We start from the raw sequence: 9,381 nt of genomic DNA, 5'->3' as shown, positions 1-9,381 counted from the left end.
TATTCACTGTTTTTTATAACATAACACAATGGCTGATATATTGTGGCATTGTAATTACAAGAAATAATCTGAAAGCTCTTGCACAAGAATTCATAAACACACAAATGCATTTTCTCTCTGCTTATGTTCTTTGGATTAAATCCATAGTTATTTTTGCTACAATCAGAAAATCCTTAGCAAGTTCCAAGTTACATTCATAGAACACTTCAAATATTCCTTTAAGTCATAGCATGTGACCCACTGGATATTTATATCAGTTGTTTCTTCACCATTTCTCAGAACCAGTTCCCAAAATGACTTATTCTGGAGAAGGTTCTGATTGTATAGTAATAATTTTCCTTTATAGAAATTAAGAATCCAGTTGCATTGGGAGCATATTGCAATTCTATATGCAATCCTATAAATGTTCAGCAAGATAAACTTTTAAATATGCAGCCAAGGACTGCTTTATCTAGCAATAATGGGTTGAATGTCAAAGTGTGTCTGCTCTTTGGCCTAACAGCTTCCACAAGAAAATCAGATTCCTTCTTCCTTATGCTTTTCTGTTCACCCACATAACATTTGCTTTGAAGAGTTGGAAGATCCTCCAAAGCAGATTGGGAGGAATATGAGAATATCATGCTGGTGGAAGTTCTTACTATGCCATTTTCTACAGAACTATGTTGAATTAAGTTATGCAGAGATCAGTGAGAAGCATGAAGCCCTTAAGTCCACAAGTGTAAAATAAAAGATAAGAATCAACAGAACCAAGGATTTGATTCTCATTTCATTGTGAGATATGATCCAACTGTCTAATATAGATAATCTTCACTTTATGATTGAAAGTTCCAGTGGACCTATTGATGGGGTACTTATAGTCCAGAGTCAAAGTTCTGACAGTCGGAAAAGTTCTCACAGTCATGTGACCACACTTCGGGTCCTTGGCATTTCTTACATGCAATTTTTTTCCCATTGGAAACTGTAATTTGGTACACAACTTTTTTTTTCTCTACGGTACACATTTTTGCTAGGTATTTCTCATAATGTTTGCATTTTCACCATATTTTCAGAGCTGTGAACTACATTCTGGAAACAATCAGATTTGGCTTTTTCAAATTCAGCTATACAGTATATTATGGACTAAAACTATATTATTTTTCTAGTGTAAAAATTGTCAAGTGACAAATTTGCCATCCATCTTTAGAGATCTCTAGGTGAGGATTCCATACATGAAAGCTATCAGAAAAAAGTTATCTGCCATTCACTCCTTATTACAGGTACTCCTCTACTTACAGTAGTTCGCTTAGTGACCATTTGAAGTTATAAGAGCACTGAAAAAGTGACTTATGACCATTTTTCACACTTATGACTGTTGCTGCATCCCCATGATTATGTGAACAAAATTAACACACTTGGCAGCTGGCACCATATTGATGATGGTTGCCATGTCCCGGGGTCATATGATCACCTTTTGTGACCTTCTAACAAGCAAAGTAACTGGGGAAACCAAATTCACTTAACAACCATGTTACTACCTTAACAACTAGAGTAATTCACTTAACAACTGTGGCAAGAGAGGTCATAACATGAGACAAAACTCACTTAACAACTGCCTAATTTAGCAACAAAAATTTTGGTCAAAAAATAAGGACTACATGTATTTGGTTTATGGAATTTATAGTTCCAGTCACAATTATAATAATTCCTGAGTGAAAACAGGACAAAGAGTGAAATATTATTATCATGTCCAGACTTTTAAGTAGCAAGGTAAAGGGGAAAAAAGCATATTATAATGTTTTCTACTATATTGGTGCTGTAGAGTGGCAGTTGGTTTTTTGTTTGTTTTTGTCTTTTGGGTTGGGTTTTGTTTTGTTTTGTTTTTGTATTTTATCATTAAATAAAAAATAGCAGTGTTGCAATTACTGTATTAGCAGGTTCCTCTAAGTTTAGTGACCTCTGTCTCCCTCATGGGGTTGGTGTCCTTTCGCTATAATTCATACTGAGAGAATAACTTCACTACATACTGTACATGACAAGAATGTCCAGCATATATTTCTGTCCAGATTGCTGCTGAATTATAATTTTTAATGAATCAAGAGAGCCTATTTCACAGGAGAACATGTTAAATACTTGAACTGGAAGGGATGGTAAAGGCTTAAACAAAGAAGAAAATGTTGGTTTCAAGACCTCAGGAATTTAGGACTGATAAAGGAAGTGTTTCTTTACACCATGTGTATTAAACTGCATAATTCACTTCCACCTGATATGGTGATAGCCTCCAATTTAGATAGCTTTCAAAGGAGGACAGGGCAAATGTTTGGGGGATAGGGTTGTCAATAGCTATAAGTCTTGATTGCTGTAAACTATTTCCAGAGTCAAAGGCAGCCTGTCCTAAATACCAGTTGCTAGGGAGCAATAGTCGAAAAAGCCCTCATATCCTACTTTCCCAGTTTCCCAGATGCCTCTATTGGCCACAGCATAATACAGAAGGCTGGGCCAGATGGGTTTTGGCCTGACCCTTCAGGTTTTATGTTCTTAAATTCCACGGATCTATCTCAGCCAGAGAAGAAGGCAAAAGTTCAGCATCAGGAGAAACAATAAAGCAAAGAATTTGTGACACACGCAGCAAATTAAACCAAATCACTTGATAAGCAGTTTTTTTTACATAGATTTAGGAAGAAGATATTTCAGCCTTTCTTAGCTGAAAACCGATCTGAGGATGATAAACTTTGCAGTCCATCGTTGTGGAGGGAATCAGATTGTCTGCCACAATATTAAAAAAAAAACCTGCATCAACCAAAAATTTACTATTGCCATCCTTTTTTTTAATCTGCTTTTTTAGTATGGAAGAATCCTACTAGTTACAGAAAGTCTAAAGACCATGTTCCACAACTGTAACTGGGCAGCAGGAGAAATCTGTTTTTAAAATCCATCTTCATTTGCCTGTTACCCATGTGTCCAGGGCGAATGTGTTTTTTAAAGAAGTTTAAGCCAACAGATTCTACTCAGCAATTGGCAATTTTTCTCTACAGTGAGAAATTTCACTATGTACTCTTTTGGCTATGCCTCCTGGACAAGGGAAGTTCTATTATAATTACTCAAAGCAGTTAGCGGCGTTTGGATTAAACATTTCTTGTAAAGGTGGAATTATTCTGTAAAGGGACAGAAAACAATATATCTGAGTAGTATCCAACCCTTCAATATTTTATCGGGGTTTCTTTGCTTTTTTTATTTTTTTTTTTAACATTTTAGTTTTATTTGCCTCTCTCTTTTTTCCCCCTACAAAAATCAGCATCATAAGGTGACCTTTTTTTTCTCCAAAGGGCAGCTTTTTCACTCCATCTCTCCTCTAAAGATAGTGACATTAGTTTTGTAAATTAATAAACAGGCGGGCATCTGAGGACTGCATGAAGCCTCCATCACCCTTCATTGTGCTTTCTCTTCTGACCCCACTTTCCAGTGCAGGGCCCTCATCTTGACAACAATGCCCTGAAAGCTTGTGTGGCACTTTGGGATCACACTTGAAAAGGTCTTTGGCTGAGGCTGGCTTTCAAGCTGGGGGGACAATTGGCAAGAGGCCTGTGGCTATTCATGCAGAACCGGCAGTGAAAAATGCCTGAAGTCAGTTTCAGGGGTGGGCAATGCCCCCCAAAAAGAAAGCCCACATAACACGAATGGCTGCTGCTAGGCGACTCAATCCAAAGGCATGTCACTAGCAGGCCTCCATGCGCCAACATCAATGGGCTCATCCTTTCCCTATTAGGGGCCTAAACTGATGGAGAAACATGAGAAGGGACTAAGAGCAGGAAAAGGAAATAATGCAAGGGTACACTGTGGTCAAGGCAGATATTGTTGCATCGGACAAACTGGTAGGCTGAAATAAAGTCACTGCCATCTGGGACTTTCTTTTTCCGTGCATGACTGGAGCCTATCGTAGAAGAACAAGAAGAAGAAGAGGAGGAAGAAGAAGAAGGAGAACAACAGAGTAATAAAGATATTCAGCAAATTTCTGTGTGCATCTCTGGTAAGCACTAGCGGGGTGGATGTTACTATATCTAACACATATTACAGTGGCTTGTGACTGAATTCATTTATTCTGAACCAGTGTGATACAAACTTGGAGAAACAAAGTTGTTGTTATTGTTGCTACTGTTATTTCTTTAGTTGCTGTTGCTTCCTTGCCCTTCCTTGGCCCCACAGGTAGATGCCACATTCTGTTAGAATAGAATAGAATAGAATAGAATTTATTGGCCAAGTGTGATTGGACACACAAGGAATTTGTCTTGGTGCATATGCTCTCAGTGTACATAAAAGAAAAGATACGTTCATCAAGGTACTGTTGAGTTCCAAGTGAAATATTTAAGGCCTGGCAGAGCTGCCAAGTTATTTTGTTGCTTCCTTAACCTGGCAAATATTTTTTTGCACATGCCACAGAAAATCTCACAAGCATCTTTTCCCATCCTTAGCTCTAAAAATAAAGTTTATCAGAACAATAAATGATTTTTTGCTATCATTTTGGTGTTCAAAATTTGCTGTTTAAGACAACTGCCTCATTTTTACCTAGTGATAGTTCTGCTCCTGAAAATTAGCATGTTTGTTCTTAGTCATTTTTATACAGTTCAAAAATGTATAAAATTAGGTTAATTGGTAGGCATCAAGGCAGCCTTTGATTATGGAACTCCCTCTTAATTTTTCCTCATTTTGTTTCTCCACGGGGAAAGGAGTCATTTTTTTGTTCAGCAAACAAAATTGTCATATCCAAGCAATTGTTAGCTGATTATACATTTTCATTTGGAGAAATTTTGGATTGTTCCATTTTATCCCTTGTCACGACACAAGAGTTTTAATACCTTATTTGTATATGTCCTTGATGGCTTTATGAATAAAAAGTGACTGATCTATATTTTGTCAATTAATTGTTTCATTCATCTATGTAAATAGTAGCATGTAATCTAGACTGGGCAGGTGTTTCAAGGAATGCTGTGTTTGGGGGGAGGAGTATGTGGATTCCTCCTCACACAAGAAATTAGACCACAATTAGAGCTGAGCACCAGTGCCCCATATCGAAGGTGAAAAGAACCAGCCTCAGCTCTGACTGTGATGGCCTCCATTGAATAAGATTTCTGTCTTCTCTTGCTTGAGGGAAAAAAAATGGGACAAGCAGCAGAAACTGTGTCAGGAAAATTTTGCTGATTTTTTTGAATATCTAGAATTGGCCTTTGCCTTAATGTGGATAGAATTATGCCGCTCAGTTTTATCAGGGTGGGTTGGCATCATTTATACTGAAAAATGTATTTGACAAATACTATCAGTGAGTAGTGTGCCATAAGAGTCATCAGCTGGTAAATTGTCATCCATCCTCAGCATCTTTCTCCTTTGCAAAAAAATGAGTTTGGGTGCAAAGATGGCTAGTTATGGACTGATACGGAAACCTTTTTTTTTTCTTAATGAGGCAGGTTGCCTTAGTTGCAGTGGATCAAAGGGGATTAAAATATCACCAGAAGAATAGTGAAGTCTAACACAACTGGAAGGCATCCGTTTGAGAAAATCTGACCTAACAGAAGTCACCAAAATAACAGTACAACATTAACATTTCCTTCAGAAGAAAATTCATTACACTGACACTTTCTACAGAACAGGAAGACAGGGTGTTCCTTGTACTTATAGGAAGCAGAAGTGCTTCCAGTGACAGAAATATATTCAAAATCAATAGTTATGAGCACTATAACCATCCCTCATACCAGCTATTGTAGAATTTAGTACATGGTCCCATAGAAGCTTAAACAACGCATAGAAGCAAGCCCATGCATATTAAAGCATCTACTTCCGTATGATTGTTGTTTTCAACAGAGATATTCTTTGGTTTAGGATGAACCAACTTTCTTTCTAAATTACTTTATTGTTCTTTAAAATAATTTCACAAAGTGATTTGTTTTCAGTAGGAATATTATAATTGTTTATATTATATGCAGGGTTGAAAGCTATGAAAATTTATCCAACGCTTCCTCCCTCACTGTCTGCTCCTTAATCTCTAAAACAGTCAAGAGACAAGCATTATTTCGCTTCTCCCGTGCACTAGGTTCTTACAAAGCTTTGCTTAAATATACAAAAACATGATTATAAGGGTGTTTACTCACCTCAGTTATGCCTGTGGTGGTGTGTGAGTTTGTGTGAGAGACATAAGATGGGCTTATGATCAAAGAGCAATTTGCTAGCCACAGAGGAAGCATTTTACTAATCATATCAGGAGCAACTGAAATGAATGAAAATCAGGTGAATCAGAATCATTTTATACAAGAAAGCCTCTTCGTTATATTTTTAGGGGGCTGGTTAAGTTTTGCGGTGCTTTTTGTTTTTTAAAAAATGCAAACCATACTGTTAGTTGAAACTATTCTCTCTGAATCCAACAAGCTAATTTAGGAGACACAGCCCAGTCTGAAACCTTTGTCTCTAGCTTTTACTGGCTTTTCCCAGAATCTTCCAGCTGAAATATCCTTTGGCTGTTGGTAGAACTGGCTTGCCTTTGTAATATTGTGTCTCCTAATTCAATGTATCTTTCTACATGGACTCACCTTGAAATGGAGACCAAGTAGTAGAGGCAGCTTTGCTCAAAATAAATACAGTCATTAGGAAGCCATAAGTTATTCTCTGTAGAAAGGTAAGGGTTCTAGTCAGGACTGGTTTCTAGAAGGTTTCATAACTGCATGATAGTTCTCACTTTATTTTGGTTTTTTGGCTGTCTTAACCTTCATGCAATTTTGTAAGACCTTGTCATTCCTATTTTTAGAAACTGGAGACTTTTTTAAAAAAAAGAAAAATTACGTTTTCTCCCTTTCGCCTTAATTTTTACAAATGTTAAGTTTGCTTCTTTATCCTGCCCCCTCCCTTTTAGGTTAATTGAAACTGCAGCTCCATAGGATAAACAGATTTACATTTTCTCCATAGGATAAACAGATCATTATATAGACCACAGATTATTATCGAAAGAGTTTATTACATAACATGGCCATTTAGAATAGAACAGAACAGAACAGAATAGAATAGAATAGAATAGAATAGAATAGAATAGAATAGAATAGAATAGAATAGAATTCTTTATCGGCCAAGTGTAATTGGACACACAAGGAATTTGTCTTGGTGCATATACTCTCGGACTACATAAAAGAAAAGATACGTTCATCACGAATCATAAGATACAACACTTAATGATAATCATAGGGTACAAATAAGCAATCAGCAAACAATCAATATCAATATAAATTGTAAGAATACAAGCAACAAAGTTACAGTTATACAGTCATAAGTGGAAGGAGATGGATGATGGGAACAATGAGAAGATTAATAGTAGTGGAGATTTAGTAAATAGTTTGACAGAGCTGAGGGAATTATTTGTTTAGCAGAGTGATGGCCTTCAGGAAAAAACTGTTCTTGTGTCTAGTTGTTCTGCTGTTCAGTGCTCTATAGCATCGTTTTACTATCCTATGAAGGATTCGAAACATCTAATACACATAATATTTCTAGTAGCCCCCCCCCCAAAAAATAATAGAGAATGGGAAAGAAAGTTGTGATCAAATATTTTAAGAACCTATTTATCCAGATAAATATAATATTATTACACAGGAGTAAAAGTCACTCAGAGAAGGACTTCTCAGTAAGCATGCATTAGGATGATACTGTCACATCACACTAAAATATTCACAGATGTTATGTACAAAAATAGCTACCCCAGCTTAAAATTCATTCAGCAACTCAAATATTCCAGAAGTAGGAATCAGGAACTATACTCCTTCCTCCTTGCATATGCAGCACTGACCAAATGACTTCCTTTCTTGCACAACATAAATTTCATAAAGCAAGGGGGAGATTAAGCAACTAGGTATAATATAATGAACAGTATACGTTTCTAACTTATTTTTAAAAGGACAGGAAGATTCAACTATTATTAAATATGTATATCTGAGCCTTATTCTTCAGTAATAATCATTTTGATCCTGCAAAGAGATTATGACTAGCTTAAAGAATCTACTCTTGTAGTTTATTCATCTCAATGGTGGCAAACAGAATTAAAATAGAATAAAACCAATAGCCAATAAACCAATAAACCAATAAACCAATAAAACCAATAGCAAACATTATAAAGATTAAAATAAAGGCATCCATGAAACAGCAACCCAAGTCACTTACACAACCAAGAAGTAGGCCCTGCACACATCTGGGCTCTAGGCCCGGGCACAAGATAAGTTGCATTATTGTGGAAATAAATGAAAATCCCCACCTGATTAGCTTAAAATAAAAAGTCTACAATGCCAAGTCTCATGTAACTTGCTGTTTCTGGGCATTACAAATACTTTTTTTTTTAAAGCAGCACATTGCAGTGGATGTCATTTGTTCCCTTACCTCACCATCCACCAGTTATCCTGTTCCCTAGAATTGAAGCAAGATCAGGACATTATAAGAGAAATGAAAATGTACACCACAAGCTATGAAACCATTAGTCAGCACTTGTGTTCTGTTTAAAAATCCACAGGCAGGGACCAATTCTCATTTGGAAAACAAATATTGACACGGCCGTTGCACTCCAGTTCCCACATTTCAGAAGGCTTGCCTGAAATCTAAAGGGAAACTGTGTAATAGTTTGTGTTGTTCTGGCTAGTGATGGGGAAGAAGAAATGCCCACAAAAGCACTATTCAGCCTCATGTGTGGAGGCTTCCTCACTGCACACTGTGCTGCCTGTGTGGACATCAGGGGGTGAGCTAAACTGGTGTGCATGGCAGTGAGAAGCAACTTAAAACAGCTTCACTCCTGGCTCGGGCATTTATTCAGGCTTTGAATGTTATGACTGAACTGTGCCAAAGTGTAATGATGGTCACATGGTAGAGAAAGTGACAAGCTGGATCTGATTTTTCATTCATTAGTTCATCCCCTCACTTATTCACTCAATTTGTGATGCCAAATTGGCTTTGCAGACCTTGACTCCAGTACTGGAACAACCTACTCTGAAGATATTCCTTGGCTGGAAAAAGCTCCACATTGGTGCCTCCAAATCAAAGATGGAGACAGTCTAATTTCTTCCATCCAGATGTTTCCTCAGAAGCTCCAGCAGAAGGTTTTTCAGCACATAAACAAAAGTCTCTAGAAATGCCTTGATATTACTCAACTGTGATAAGCCTCTAGACAATCTCGGTGGTTTCTTAACAAACTATTCCTTTTAGGCATGTCACAGTCCTACACAGTTAGTCCTTGACTTACAACAGTTCATTTAGTGACCATTCAAAGTCACAATGGCACTGAAAAAAAGTGACTTATGACCACTTTTCACACATATGACCATTGCAGCATCCCCATGGTCCCGTAATTTATATTTGGATGCTTGACAATTGACTCACATTTGTGAAGATTGC

At 37.1% G+C, this 9,381-nt stretch overlaps 1 long non-coding RNA gene across 1 annotated transcript; it reads right to left on the bottom strand.

The window, feature by feature from the left end:
• Positions 1 to 4,070: 4,070 nt before the first annotated feature.
• Positions 4,071 to 8,501, bottom strand: LOC131187825 (uncharacterized). Its single transcript, XR_009152637.1, has 3 exons — positions 8,377 to 8,501; positions 6,117 to 6,232; positions 4,071 to 4,193 (listed from the first exon to the last, which is right to left on the bottom strand). It is a non-coding gene; the product is annotated as an uncharacterized LOC131187825 (long non-coding RNA).
• Between the last annotated feature and the right edge of the window lie 880 nt (positions 8,502 to 9,381).

Source organism: Ahaetulla prasina, chromosome 1 (assembly GCF_028640845.1).
Source record: "Ahaetulla prasina isolate Xishuangbanna chromosome 1, ASM2864084v1, whole genome shotgun sequence".
NCBI lineage: Eukaryota > Metazoa > Chordata > Lepidosauria > Squamata > Colubridae > Ahaetulla > Ahaetulla prasina.
This window is presented reverse-complemented; position numbering and strand designations above follow the sequence as displayed.